At 34.7% G+C, this 16,555-nt stretch overlaps 1 non-coding gene and 1 pseudogene across 1 annotated transcript; both read left to right on the plus strand.

Annotated features, from left to right (window-relative positions):
* The first annotated feature begins 8,942 nt into the window (after positions 1-8,942).
* Positions 8,943-9,049, plus strand: LOC114368612. Its single transcript, XR_003657372.1, has one exon. It is a non-coding gene; the product is annotated as a small nucleolar RNA R71 (small nucleolar RNA).
* A 3,569-nt stretch (positions 9,050-12,618) lies between these two features.
* Positions 12,619-12,987, plus strand: LOC114406029 (annotated as a pseudogene).
* The last annotated feature ends 3,568 nt before the right edge of the window (positions 12,988-16,555 follow it).

Consider the following 16,555-nt stretch of genomic DNA (forward strand, 5'->3'; position numbering starts at 1 on the left):
ATGTGGCCAAGTTTCTCTAGATAATCTAGATATTTGTTGAGAAAATTTAATTTCATGCACCCGCTGATCGAGGTCGTACCTGAATCAAATAAACATTAAAAATACAGTATCTAGGAAGTGATCCTAGGTCGTCTTCTAACGAGTAATGGTCAACCAAACGTTCATAACAGATAGTAATAAAACAGTAACGAATTGGGGGGTTGTTTGTTTTTGTAAATTAAACAGCGAGCAAAATTTAATTAGAAAATATCAGAATTAAAACACGTTGTTTTCCTTTGATTCACAAGCAAGTCTCTTATCCTCGGTTACGAGAATTTATCCTTTATCAGTTCAACCACTTAATCTAACCCTAAATTAAATTACTAAGCGAAATTTAACATAAGGCTGTCATTATGTGATTAAGCAACACATACACCAATTAATCATGAACAAAACTGATCATTAAGCATGAACGTAAATTAAGAGCAGAAACAATTAATCAAGCACTAAGCATGCATAGATTAATAGCAACAAATACAGAGTAATTGGTGAAGAGGAAAAACTGATCAAAATTCAATAGTAATAATAAAACCTCAAAGAGAGTTGTGCTTGATCCTCAAGAGAAAACAACGTTGAAGACTTAGCCTTCCATTAATCAGTAGAAAATGAAATTGCAGATTGAAGCAGAAAACGAAATTTTATTGCTACGTGAATAGTAAAAACCGGAATTGCAAAATCTAAAATTATTCTCCTCCCAAAATGAAAAAAAAGACTTCTTAAACTAAAACCTTGGTGCTGTTATATAGGTTCTCAGCCCCCAAAGCTTACAAATCTGTTTTAAGTCCAAGCCCATTAATAAAATAAAATTTGGATAAGATAAGATAAGATTCGATAAAATAAAATCTAGATGAAATAAAATCTAGATAAGATAGGATAAGATAAAATCTAGATGAAATAATATCTAGATTAGATAAAATCTGGATAAGATAAGATTTGGTAGAATAAAATTGTCTGCTCTCTTCAAATCCAAGCCCAGTTGTTTATAATTCTGCTGAAATTAAATTAAAAACACAAATTAGTCCAGTAGACCCAAATGATAAAAATGCATAATTAATTTGACAATTAAGGCTAATCAGTAATTAAAATGGTGACAAAAAGGGTTAAGAAATAGGAGAAAATGATGACACATCAAATCCCCTCACACTTAGCCTTTTGCACTCTTGGGCAAAATTAAAAAAAAAAAAAAAACAAAGCAAGGGACAAATCCAGATATATCAAAGAGAAACAAACAGACACAAAAACAATTACATATTTCTCAATGAATCTCAAGGAATGAAAAGAATGGGTAACATCCAACACGTAAAGAGTTAAAGAATCAAGGCCGTCATGAAAATCATCCAAGCATCTCAAACATGGCAAGATAGTCAATTAGCTCAAGAATGAAAAGTGATAAAGCCTCACAAGATATGCACTTTATCTCTCAAGTGTCTAGGCTACTGTTTACTCTTAGAGCACCCATGAAAACAAACACCACATAGACTTGGCAAGACTCTAAAATTGACAACCACATCACAAGCACATGCACATGAGGATCAAAAGGTCTTTTAAGGTTGTAATGGGGCCAAGGACAAGGTAGATGAAAGTATGGGATAATAACTAAAACCCAAAGGAATAGAGGAGCAATGAGGAATAAGTGGGAAGTAAGAAAAAGTAGTAAACCCCAAAACCAAAATTACAAATTAAGCTTTAAAAAGTAAACCCAAAACAAAATCAACCAAGTCTTCAACCAATCCAAGTCTTCAAACCAAGACCTCATTTATTCAACTTCATTTTTTTTGTATTTTTTTTTTGTATTTTTTTTTAACGTGGACAGTAGCAATTGAAAGTATTTGAAAAATAAAGCAACAATTAGGCAATATATGTATACATCATCAAGCATGGCCAATAAAAACATATCATCCAATGAAACATACCCCCCCCCCCCCCCCCCTCACACTTATTCCCAAAACAATTCCAAAGCTCCAAAATTCCTTAAGGGTAGGGTGAAATCATGGTTTTTCACTTAAGGCTTGTAATGAGCTTCAAAACAAAGAAAGGGGAACATAGGGGTTCAAAGGGGCTATCAAAGGAATTAATTCAAGGTAGGCTCATTTGGCTAGAGGCTTATAAGAACAAAATGCCTAAATCATCTCCCAACATGCATGTGAAGCAAGAAGTATCAACAAGAGTCAAGCCAAGGCTATTGTGCAAGCAATCAATGGGGAAAAACACACCGAATAAAATAGATGATGATGGCTCAAATTCTCACCAACGGTAAATCTATCACTTCCAATTCGAACTTTCAAAACTAACTTGACATGCAGAGAAAAACAAGGATTTTAATTCACAAAATGCCAAGAAACTCCTATTTCAAAAACAATTACCATTACATGTACATAACCTATAATTCAAAGAGAAGCATGCAATGTTGTACACAAAACATAAAACCAAAATAACAAAATTAACCTAGAAAATCTAAAAAAAAATTAAACTAGAAAACCCAACAAAATTAAAGAACAATCTCCCCCCCCCCCCCCCCTCACACTTAAACAACACATTGTCCTCAATGTAGCACAATCATAAGATCAAGAACAATCAAAACAATCAATAAATTTAGACAAGTGCAATAAAAGTAAAGAAGGAGACAGAAAAAGAAAACTCCCTAAGTCATGGCGGAAGAGAAGTAGGGTGAAGTAAGGAGGTCTCCTCCACCACTACATCCACTAAGGAGGGATTTGTGAGGAATGGTTTCAGCCGGTGTCCATTGACCTTGAAGCTCTTATATGTGGATTCACTTTTGATCTCAACTGTACCATAAGGAAAAACATTAGTCACCAAAAAAGGACCAATCCACTTTCACCTCAACTTACCACTCATGAGTCCGAGCCTAGAGTTATACAATAAAACTTTTTGTCCAACCACAAAGTCCTTCTTAGCTATCAAACTGTCATGGAACTTCTTGGTCTTCTCCTTGTAGAATTTGGAATTCTCATAGGCTTTTAAACGGATCTCATCTAGCTCACTTAGTTACTACTTCCTTTCCTCTCCAGCCTGATCAATAAAGAAGTTGTAGGTCTTTACAGCCCAGTAGGACCTGTGCTCTATCTCTATAGGAAGATGGCATGCCTTGCCAAAGACAACCCGATAAGGCGACATTCCTATGGGTTCTTTGTAGGCAGTCCTATGCGCCCAAAGAGCATCATCTAGCCTGGTGCTCCAATCCTTTCTGTTCGGCTGCACAATCTTCTCCAAGATCCTTTTTATCTCCCTGTTTGAAATCTCAGGCTGCCCATTAGTTTGGGGGTGGTAAGGTGTGGAAATTATGTGCACGACCCCATACTTTTTGAGCAAGGCATACATGGATTTGTTACAAAAATGGGTGCCTTGATCACTAACGATGGCTCTAGGGACTCCAAACCTACAAAACAGATTAGATCTAACAAAATCCACAACAACCTTAGCATCGTTAGTTCTGGTGGGTTTGGCTTCCACCCATTTTGAAACATAATCAACAACAAGGAGAATATAAACAAAACCAAAAGAGATAGGGAAAGGCCCCATAAAATCTATACCCCAGACATCAAACACCTCACAGAATAACATGGGTTGTTGAGGCATTTGTTGTCTCCATAAAGGTGAGCCGCCTGCTCTCTGACAAGGCTCACAAGTGCTATAGATTCTCCATGCATCCTTAAAGATGGTGGGCCAATAGAAACCGTAGTCAAGCACCTTGCGAGCTGTCCTCTGTATGCCAAGATGGCCACCTGGTGCGGAAGAATGACAGAATTGCAGGACCGAGTCAATCTCGTGGTTTGGAATGCATCTCCTAATAACCTGGTCACTACACAACTTCCACAAATAGGGGTCATCCCAAATATAATGCTTAGCATCGCTCTTAATTTTATCATTTTGAGCTTTAGATGCTAAGGGAGGAAAAACAGAAGCAACCAAATAATTCACAATATTAGCAAACCAGGGAGTGGGGAAGGAATCAGAAATACTATACAGAATGTACAAATGGTCATCCGGAAAATCATCCCGAATGGGTGAGTCCTCAGACACACGCTCAATCCTACTCAGATGGTCAGCCATGAGGTTCTGCGCACCACTCCGACCACGGATCTCCAAATCAAACTCTTGGAGCCAAAGCATCCACTTGATCAATCTAGGCTTTGATTCAACCTTCTTCAATAGGTACTTTAGAGCTGCATGGTCAGTATAAACAATAACACGAGTACCAAGCAAATATGAACGTAATTTTTCAAGAGCAAAAACTATCGCTAATAGCTCCTTCTCTGTGGTAGTGTAATTTGCTTGAGCAACATCCAAAGTTCTAGAAGCGTAGTAGATCACCCGAGGCAGCTTATCAATCTTTTGAGCAAGGACAGCCCCCAATGCGTAATTGGATGCATTGCACATTAGCTCAAATGGGGCTGTCCAATTAGGTTCCTAAATGATAGGGGTGGTATTCACCGCACGCTTGAGGCAATCAAAAACCTCTTTGCATTGGTCATCAAAATCAAACTCCACCTCATTTTGCAGCAGATTGGATAGTGGAAGGGCTACTTTGCTAAAATCCTTGATAAAATTCCTATAAAACCCTACATGACCAAGAAAAGAACGAACCTCTCGCACGCAAGAGGGGTAAGGCAATTGTGAAATAACATCTATTTTTGCAGGGTCTACCTCTATGCCCCTACTGGAAATGATATGCCCTAAAACTATACCTTGTTCTACCATGAAGTGAAAATTTTCAAAATTCAGCACAAGGTTAATTTCAATGCATCTACTAAGAACTCTATTCAGACTATCCAAACATGCATCAAAAGAGGATCCATAAATAGTAAAATCATCCATAAACACCTCTATGCAGCTCTCTAAAAAATCACTGAAAATGCTAAGCATACACTGTTGGAAGGTACCAGGGGTGTTGCATAGGTCAAAGGGCATCCTCTTATAGGCAAAAGTGCCAAAGGGACAGGTGAATGTGGTCTTTTCTTGATCCTCAGGAGCAATATGAATTTGTAAATAACCAGAAAAACCATCAAGAAAACAATAATGAGACTTACCTGCCAAGCGCTCAAGCATTTGATCAATGAATAACAGGGGAAAATGATCTTTTCTGGTTACCTGGTTTAGCCTCCTATAATCATTGCGCACTTGCTAGCTGTTCTGCACTCTTGTGGGGATAAGCTCATCCTTTTCATTCTTGATCACTGTGAGGCCTGTCTTCTTAGGAACTACTTGGACTAGACTCACCCACTAGCTGTCAGAAATGAGGTAGATGATTCCAGCTTGTAAGAGCTTGGTCACTTCATTTTTTACCACATCTAGAATGATGGGGTTGAGTTGCCGCTGTGGCTGCCTTGCTGGCTTAGCTCCATCCTCTAAAAGTATCCTATGCATGCAGGTAGATGGGCTAATACCAGGAATGTTTGCTAAAGTCCATCCAATGAATTTCTTGTGCTTCTTGAGAACTAGCAACAACTTCTCCTCTTGCTCAGCAGCAAGGGAGGCAGAGATGATCACTGGAAATTTTTTCTTGTCCTCCAAGTAAGCATATTTGAGGTTTGCTGGTAAGGGCTTCAACTCTGGTGTGGCTGGTGGCTGAGCAGTGGGAGGAACTAGGGTAGGAGAAGAAGAAGGTTCCTCAGCTTGTACCTCATAAAGCAAGTCAGAAGTATATGTACTTCATGTAACATGGTTAGTGCATTCTGACTCTAAAAAATCAACATCAAGAGATGCAACACCAGACTCAAATTCAAATTCACTCTCAGCATAAAAATCAGATACAGGATCAAATTCAAACTCAGATTCAATGCATAAGGAATGACAAGTATGCAGATCAGATAAAAATGGATGTTTCCTACCATGAAGAACATAATCAAAATCAAACATATAATCATCAACAATATGATCAATTATCTCAGCATGAAAAACAGAATGATCCTCAGATGGATGTTTCATGGCATCAAGAATGTTAAAATGAACAGCAATATCACCAAATTCCATAGACAATGTGCCAGCATAAACATCTATCTTGGTTCGGGCTGTTTTCATAAATGGCCTGCCTAAAATAATTGGAACTGAACCATGGGAAAATTCCTCTTTCATATTAAGAACATAAAAATCAACAAGAAAAATAAGTTCACCAACCCGAACCAGCACATCCTCTATGAAACCTACGGGGTAAGCAACACTTCTATTTGCCAAATGAATCACCACATCTGTAGATTGCAAAGGTCCAAGAGATAAAGAATTGAAAATGGACAAAGGCATGACACTAACTGATGCTCCTAGATCTAGCATTGCATTCTCAAATTTATTGTTCCCAATAATGCAAGGTATACAAAAAGTACCTGGGTCCTTACATTTCTCAGGAATGTGAGGAACATATTTACCTATCAATGCTGACACATTTCTGTCCATGCTAATCCTTTCATTGCCTTTGAGCTTCCTTTTGTGGGTGCACAGCTCCTTTAGAAACTTGGCATATCTTGGAATCTGCTTGATGGCATCTAGCAGAGGTATGTTCACCTCTACTTTCCTGAAGGTCTCCAAGATCTCCTTTTCCGCTTCTTCCATTTTTTTGTATGGAATTGCTCTAGGTGGGAATGGAAGAGGGATATGAGGCTGTTGTAAGTCAGAATTGCTAGAAGAAGGTCTACCTGCATGAAAATTGTTGTTAGGAAGCTTTCTCTTTTGTGCAACTATCTCATCCTCTTTTTCAGGTGTAGAATGAAGCTTGACAGGTTCAGGTGCAGGTGCTGCTATTGGTGGAGGCACTTGAATTTGGTTGCCAGACCTCAAGGTGATGACACTCATATTTTTCGGATTCTGCAAAGTTTGTGAAGGTAATTTGTCAGAATTTTGGGACTGAGCTTGGTTCAACTGAGTAGCCATCTACCCCATTTGATTTGTCAGACTCTGAATGGAGGCTCTTATTTCTTGCTGAAATTGCATATTCTGGATGGTCATTTACCTCACTAACTCTTCTAAGGAAGGTTGAGGAGGAGTCTTAGTTGCTTCTTGTCTTTGTTGTGACTGCTGCTATATTGGAGGAGGAACATATGGCTTGCTTGGACCAGCAGCATTCTGGAAAGGAGGGACAGGCTGTTGTTGTTGTGGAGGACTTGCCCATCTCAGATTTGGATGATTTCTCCAACCTGGATTGTATCTATTGCTTGAATGATCATAATTATTTTGTAGTTGTTGGTTTTGCTGCTGAAGGGGTCTATTATAAATGTTTGCAGCATAAGCTTCAGGTTGCTCATTGACTCCAGATTGCTGCAAAGAAGGACAAATGTTAACTCATTGGCAAGTGTACCAAATTTGTCACAAGTAGTAAACTACTCAGAAGTCCGAGTGTCGAATCCACAGGGACTTTGTTTGTACTTAGATTAATGCAAACCCAATCTAAAAGCAATAGATAAAGAATAGAAAATATAGTAGATAAGATAAAGATTTAAAAGAAAGGATAAAAGATTTAAAGATAAAAATAGAAGATAGAGAAGATAAAATATTTAAATTAAGATATGATAAAGAAAATAGAGGATAAAATATAAGATAAGAAAAGTAGAAGATAAAAATAGAAGATAAAAATAAAATAAAATCAGAATATGATAAGGTTGGGACCTGACCTGCCTTGTTTGCCTAGTATGTATGAGTTTATGATTTTTCTTTATCAATTTAGGTGACTCTGTTCTACCCACATCTGTTCAATTACTTGTCCCTGATTCCTCACGATGACAAGCCTATTTTATTTATCTATCTTCCAAATTCCTTTGCAAAGACTCAACAAATAAAATGCATGAAGTATGAATTCTAGATGTTTGCAAGAATGCATGAGCATAAAATAATCATTCTATTCCTAGCAATGACTTTCTTATGAAATCCTTTCTTTTTGTTCTATTAGAAGTTACCCTCTTCCGAGTGTCTAACCCCTAAAACCAATGCATGCATACCTTCTTTAAATCTTATTTAGAAGTTACCCTCTCCCAAGCGTCTAACCCCTAACAGAATATAAAGATGAATAATGCAAGATAAAAGTAGAAAAGATAATAGAATAGAAAACACCTTTGCATTGATAAATAGTGAGTACATCATACATCGCTTGGCTTTTAGGCCTGTCAGGCCCTAACTAGAGGCTTAGCCACTCATGGCCATTGAAGGCTTTACAATGAGAAGGGGGTGAAAGAAAGAGAGGTAGTAAATGAAACCCCTAGGAGAGGGGGGTTGTTGTCTGTTTCTCCTCCTTAGCTTGACTCTCTTTTTATAATTGCTGGAGTGGACTTGGGCCTGATGCTAGAAATCTTTCTTTTTTGATATTTTTGATATCTTTTGGATTTGTTTTGCTTGTAATCATATCTTGTTGAGATTTCTTGATATTTTGGATATTTTTTTGGATCTTTTTCTCCTTTAATCTCTCCTTTTCATATATGCAAGCCATAAATAAGAAAAAATCAAATCTTAATATTTAAGCCAAAGATAATTGCTAAATTAATATTTTTAAAGATATTTTCAATATATTTTTATTATCAAAATAACTCATATTTAGCAGTTATCAACAAAGATCTGTATGGTGATCTGCAAAAGAACATAGACCACAGACTCTTGCAACAGGTACAAATTTCTGATTCAAGGCAAGCTGAGTTACTAGGTTGACCAAGGCATCAAATTTTCCCTCAAGCTTTTTATTTTCAGTAGATGAAGATGAATCTGTGGCCACCTCATGGACTCCTCTAAGGACAATAGCATCATTTCTTGCACTGAATTGTTGGGAGTTGGAAGCCATCTTCTCAATCAAATTCCTAGCCTCAACAGGGGTCATATCACCAAGAGCTCCACCATTGGAAGCATCAATCATACTCCTTTCCATGTTGCTAAGTCCCTCATAGAAATATTGAAGAAGGAGTTGCTCAGAAATCTGGTGGTGAGGACAGCTTGTACACAATTTCTTGAATCTTTCCCAGTACTCATACAAGCTCTCTCCACTAAGTTGCCTGATGCCTGAAATGTCTTTTTTGATGGCAGTGGTCCTAGATGCAGGGAAGAATTTCTCCAAGAGCACCCTTTTTAGGTCATCCCAGCTGAAAATGGACCTGGGAGCAAGGTAGTATAGCCAATCTTTTGCCACTCCCTCCAGAGAATGAGGAAAAGCCTTTAGAAAGATATGATCTTCTTGGACATCAGGGGGGCTTCATGGTGGAACAAACAATATGAAACTCCTTAAGATGCTTATGAGGATCTTCACCTGTAAGACCATGAAACTTGGGCAGCAAATGTATTAGTCTAGTCTTGAGAACATATGGAACACCCTCATCAGGATATTGAATGCACAAGCTTTCATAAGTGAAATCAGGTGCAACCATCTCCTTAAGATTCCTCTCACGAGGTGAAGGTTGAGCCATGTTCTCAGTATGAAAATTCGTAGTGGAATGCTCAAAATCAGAATATTCAGAATCACCCTCAACAGAATGCTCAAAATGCTCAAATTGCACAGAATGACCAGGATGTACACTATGCCTAACTAATCTATGAAAGGTTCTATCTATTTCAAGATCAAAGGGTTGTAAATCACCTGGATTGCCCCTAGTCATGCACTATATGCAGCAAATAATGTGTTTCTCAACAAGCACCTAACAAGGGGGTAAAACTACAACTATACTCAAATGATATCAAAATGAGCTGAAATTTTGTGAGGAACACCCTAAAATCATGAAAAGATAGCACAAAAAATTTCAAACAAAAATTCAAAGTTGAACTATGAAAACTACCTAAGCAAAGTTTAGAAAAATAGGACAATAATACTTGAAAAAAAAATTAGTAAACGGTTGATTTTTGGAGTTTGGGAGACCCCAACCAGCTAAAGCAGGTTTACACAGTATGAGAAATTTTTTTCTACCCCAAATGCATATATAATAATAGTCATTCTGATACCCGGAGCAAAAGTTATGGCCGTTTTAAGTTTTGCTAAAAACAAGTTCCCAAAATTTTTGTCTCTCTCAAATACTGCCACACCAAGTGCTCCTGGTATTTTTCACACAAAATATGGATCAAAAGAAGCTACCACGCAAAAAATCAGCCAAAAATAACAACTCTAACTATCAAAACAAAAATCACTAATTAAATTGCAAAATTAGTCGCTAGTTCAGTGCTAAACACTGTTCACAGCATTACAAAAAAATCAACATTACACAAAATCAGTCGCAATTTTGTGAGCAACTGAAACAGGGAAGCACTAAATAGGGGACGCGACTGAAATGTGAAACAGACCACTACACAAAACAAAACAACACACACTCACACACTAAACAACAGAGCTAGACTCAAAACAACTAAACACTATTATGAACCTTTGGACCACTGCTCCCCGGCAACGACGCCAAATTTGATCGAGGTCATACCGGAATCAAATAAACATTAAAAATACAGTATCTAGGAAGTGATCCTAGGTCGTCTCCCAACGAGCAATGGTCAACCAAACGTTCATAACAGATAGTAATAAAATAGTAACGAATTGGGGGGGGGGGTTGTTTGTTTTTGTAAATTAAACAGCGAACAAAATTTAATTAGAAAATATCAGAATTAAAACACGTTGTTTCCCCTCGATTCACAAGCAAGTCTTTTATCCTAGGTTACGAGAATTTATCCTTTATCAGTTCAACCACTTAATCCAACCCTAAATTAAATTACTAAGCGAAATTTAACATAAGGCTGTCATTATGTGATTAAGCAACACATACACCAATTAATCATGAACGAAACTAATCATTAAGCATGAACGTAAATTAAGCGCAGAAACAATTAATCAAGCATTAAGCATGCATGGATTAATAGCAACAAATACAGAGTAATTGGTGAAGAGGAAAAACTGATCAGAATTCAATAGCAATAATAAAACCTCAAAGAGAGTTGTGCTTGATCCTCAAGAAAAAACAACGCTGCAGACTTAACCTTCCATTAATTAGTAGAAAACGAAATTGCAGATTGAAGCAGAAAACAGAATTTTATTGCTACGTGAATAGTAAAAATTGGAATTGCAAAACCTAAAATTATTCTCCTCCCAAAACGAAAAAGGTCTTCTTAAACTAAAACCTTGTTGCTGTTATATAGGTTCTCAGCCCCCAAAGCTTACAAATCTGTTTTAAGTCCAAGCCCTTTAATAAAATAGCAAGTCTCTTATCCTAGGTTACGAGAATTTATCCTTAATCAGTTCAACCACTTAATCCAACCCTAAATTAAATTACTAAGCGAAAATTAACATAAGGTTGTCATTATGTGATTAAGCAACACATACACCAATTAATCATGAACGAAACTGATCATTAAGCATGAACGTAAATTAAGACCAGAAACAATTAATCAAGCACTAAGCATGCATGGATTAATAGCAACAAATACAGAGTAATTGGTGAAGAGGAAAAACTGATCAAAATTCAATAGTAATAATAAAACCTCAAAGAGAGCTGTGCTTGATCCTCAAGAGAAAACAACACTGCAGACTTAGCCTTCCATTAATCAGTAGAAAACGAAATTGCAGATTGAAGCAGAAAATGAAATTTTATTGCTACGTAAATAGTAAAAACTAGAATTGCAAAACCTAAAATTATTCTCCTCCCAAAACGAAAAAGGAATTCTTAAACTAAAACCTTGGTGTTGTTATATAGATTCTCAGCCCCCAAAGCTTACAAATTTGTTTTAAGTCCAAGCCCATTAATAAAATAAAATCTGGACAGGATAAGATAAGATTTGATAAAATAAAATCTAGATGAAATAAAATCTAGATAAGATAGGATAAGATAAAATCTAGATGAAATAATATCTAGATTAGATAAAATCTGGATAAGATAAGATTTGGTAGAATAAAATTGTCTGCTCTCTTCAAGTCCAAGCCCAATTATTTATAATTCTCCTGAAATTAAATTAAAAACACAAAATTAGTCCAGTAGGCCCAAATGATAAAACTGCATAATTAATTTGACAATTAAGGCTAATCAGTAATTAAAATAGTGACAAAAAGGGTTAAGAAATAGGAGAAAATGATGACACATCACCCACCAACATAAATGTTTGAGTTGCAAGATTTTTTGGTATATAAAAAAAAATAAAGGTTCAAGTTGTGATGTGACTACCTTTATGCTTAAGAAATTCACATTTTCTTTAAGTTGAAATTCTTGATGCTACTTTTGTTGAACAAATCAGAAAATCATAAGGTTGTTATAACTTATTACTAATGTGTGGTAATAATGGCATATTAAGTGATACTTGCATAAATTGTTTACTATAGATTTAAGCATAAGGTTTTTTTTTTCCAAAAAAAAAATACTATAATTTAGCATTGGTAGTTGATGTTGTAGCTTGGCTAGTTGGCTTAGTGTTAAGACTTTAAACACACTAGTTTTTACATTTTTCCATTGTACTTTGTTCAAGATTCTTGTCTTGGTTATAATTGCATTAATATTTATTTTGTTGAGATTTAATGTATTCAAGCACCATGAAGCAGTAATTGAATGTTGTTTGATTATGTTGTTTTTATGTATTTTGAACTTGGAAGGTTAATGTTAGTGTTGTTGCTAATATTGTTACTTGTTGGTAAATATGAGACTACTAACACATAACATGTTGTCATCAAACATAAAGGTGTGATGAACAAATTTCCATTGTGCATTGAAGTAGAGAAAGTTGTGGAAAAGATAGTGGAAATGAATGGTGAGTTTTTGAAGAAAAAATGTTTGAAAAAATTGATTGGAAGACTTTTGTGGATGCATTCACGGGTCATGAAATACACTAAACTACTCGAGGAGACTGACTCTTCTGTGCTAATTTTGATGAATTCCAAACAAGTTTCCTTATTCTCTCTTGGAACTCCACCTTGAAGAAGGTGATCATGTTTGTCGTGAGATTGGACGATACTTCCTCGTTAATAAGGGCATTCCAAATATGCTTCTTCATGAGGACAAGGTCTAAGTTCTATTATTAATCAACGCCTTCACCCATTTAGTGGCAATAAGAATTGATAATTGTGGGCATCAAGTTTCCCTTCTTTTGTTGACAATGTTGTATCTTTTGGATGAGGGATTCTTGGATAATTTGACTATTCCTAACTGCATGTAATGATATGGCTAGATTAATGTATATAAGTGGGAGAAGGAGGAGGGAGAGATCTCACCTTAAAAGTTGGATTTCATAAGGTGAAATTATATCTAAACCCAAAATTCTTACACAAGTTGCTTTTAAAAAAAAAAAAAAAGGCTTGATTGTTGTTTTAATCCCTCAATTTGAGAGTTATTTTTTTGTCTCTTAAGTTTAAATTTATTTTTTAGTCCCTAAATTTTAAAAATTTTTCTTTTTAGTCTCTTCCATGAGTGAGTCAAATGAAAATAATATATTGACAATTTGTAACTGTTTTTAGTTGTCATAATTTGTTTTTATTTCTTTAGTCGCTAGAATATGCATTTTAAAATTGTCACAAATTATAAATCTATTATTCTTCATTTGACACACACTTGTTTGAGGAATAAATAGAATAATTTTCAAAATTCAAATACTAAGAAAAAAAATTAAATCTAAGTTAAGGGACTAAAAAAATAGTACCCCAAATTAAAAGACTAAAACAATAATTAAGAAAACAAAAATTCAATATGAGGACATATGTTGTTATTGATCATTTACTCAAAAAGAAAAAGACAGACACTTAGGCCATTAGGCTAGCCCAGATCAATTATGGACAAAATTATATTAGGTATTTGTTATTTAAATCCCCTTTTGCTAAGTACACCCTAATTCTCCTTTTTTACATCCTAATAACCATTATATCCTTCCACTTAAAGGAGTACACTCCTGGATATCCATTTTCCTTTTTGGAAATGTCTTTCTAGAATACCATATATCTATTTTGGAAATACACACACACATCATAGTTCCAAAAATACATTTCAAGAATAGATATATGTTATTCTAGAAAGACATTTTTGATAGTAATAAACTTAAGATTGTTGGCGTTGTAAATATTTATCTTACGCCGCCATATTTGTTAGTCTTATTTTTTATTTTTATCATTAGTGTTCTTTAAATCATATCTAAAATATTATTTTTATTCTAGCTTATATTGTTCTTTAAACTCTAATTTTGAACCTCATCTTCATTATATAAATTTCAATTATCCTTCATAAACTCTTCTTTGAGTTATGCATCACCTTTGGTGTAGTATTTGATTGTGGGCTTGTATGCATCCTCCATCAAGGCTTGCTACCAATTTGTACTCATAACACACCTTCTCCAATGTGTCTAACAATAGATTGGCTTCATCTATTATGTATTGGTACACATAGTTTTCTTCGTCCATCACATTTACCTTTTGGTTGATCATTCACATATCATGTTCCAACTCAATGATTCATAAAAGTTAGATACATATAATGAATTATAAAAAAGATGCCAAGAACAAATTGTATTTTTTCTTAGAAAAAGGCTTCATGTGTTATATAATTGCTTCATAAAATTTAATTTTAATACACTAGCTATTAGCAAAAAAAAATTACACTATGAATCAATATATATATATATATATATATATATATATATATATATATATATATATATATATATATATATATATATATATATATATTAGAAATCATTTAAATGTAACTCTTAAAATAATTATTACAAAAGTTAACCACTTTCACTTATATAACAATTTACTATTGGATTGTAGTGTAAAAAAAAATATACATATTGTCAATATATATTCTAACTAAAATCTTATTTAATTTAAAGCATGATGACAAGAATATAAGAAACATACTATAAATTAAATTTCAAAGTTAAACTTAATTTACCATCAGCAAGAACGAGCTTCTTAATGGAACCTAACACTTGGTCTCCAAATATTTTAGCACTCTTGACGAAGTTTGGTATAGCTTTTGACATAACATTGCCAAAATTGTATTTTTTTTCTATACCATTAGGTGAAGATGGGTTTCATAATCAGGGTTTGTGCTCGAAGTAATCTAGCTATAGGAAAAATGACCACACTCTAGTACTAACCATCGAAAAACTTAAATCGACAAACTTAAGTGCTATGTTACTCATACTAGACTATGATATCTGGGTCAAGGGGTGACTTCTCCCAACAAGTGATAAAGGGCTTGTGTCTTGCATGTGAGCTGAGAAAAGAAAGTGTGTGCTGTAAATTGTGATAGTTGAAAAGCACTAACGATAATTGGCTAACCATTTTTCTCACCTAAACCAGTGGTATAAAAGTGTGAAATGTTAGTACGTAACTAACTCCATTTGATTCTTCACTCCACTTAAGATCTAGGCTAACTTAAGCATCAGAGTGATTGCAGGTTCGACACCACCAACGTGGTATTCACTCAACACCACTAGGGCCCGCCATTAGAGAACACCTTCACTACTATTGGCTTTGATTGAGTCCTTGGATTAGATCTCTGAACCAGATCTCCACCTTCTGAACTGAACAAGTTTAAAGAACAATAAAAGTAGAATATAAATATGATTTTAGAGAGGGTTTAAAGAACATTAATAATAGGATGAAAATAAGACTAACAAACATGAGGGATGTAAGATAAGTGTTTACAACTTCAACGATCTTAAATTCATTACTACTTGAAATGTCTTTCTGGAATAACATATACCTATTCTGGAAATGTATTTTTGGAACTATGATATATAGTTCTAGAAATATATTTCTGGAATAGCATATACCTATTCTGGAAATGTATTTTTGGAACTATAATATATAGTTCTGGAAATATATTTTGGAATAGATATATGATATTTCAAAAAAGTCACTTTTGGAAAGAAAAATGAATTCCTAAGAGTGTACTCCTTTAAATAAAAAGGGAATAATGCGGGGTTGGGGTGAACTTAGTAAAACCGTGGGCTGTAAATGACAAGTGCCTTAATTAAGCTGAAAAGGTTCACTCAATTTACGAGCCTTATCATATCACTTAGTCGTTAACCTTGATTGGTTAATTTTGTCTCATTTTTAGATATTAAAACAAACGATATTTCCTTTCAAAAATTTTATGTTTCATTTTAAGGAAAAAAAAATCAAGGAGGTTGACTCGATATTATTGTCACAAGTCAGCTAGGAATAATAATAATAATAATAATAATAATAATAATAATAATAATAATAATAATAATAATAATAATAATAATAATAATAATAATAATAATAATAATTCAATTTAATTTCAAAAAAATCCCCGTTGGCTTTCATCTCGTGCTTCTATGTTTGCAGCTTGCTAAGTTCATTCATGTTGAATACAATAATACGTTATATAACTGCTGATTCAAAACGTGACAGCCAGAAAGCAACATAATAATAAACTATGTAAATGATAAAAAAATAAAAATAAAGTATGTAACTTAATTTGTTAAGAAGAACGTATAATTAAAAAGGAGACTGGGTAGCTGCATAGCTGGTTCTTGCCGATCTACCACTTTTTAGGGAGTAATGTGAATGTTAACGAAGAATAACGTGCGTAGCGGGGCCAAGGTGGTT

Source organism: Glycine soja, chromosome 1 (assembly GCF_004193775.1).
Source record: "Glycine soja cultivar W05 chromosome 1, ASM419377v2, whole genome shotgun sequence".
Lineage (NCBI taxonomy): Eukaryota > Viridiplantae > Streptophyta > Magnoliopsida > Fabales > Fabaceae > Glycine > Glycine soja.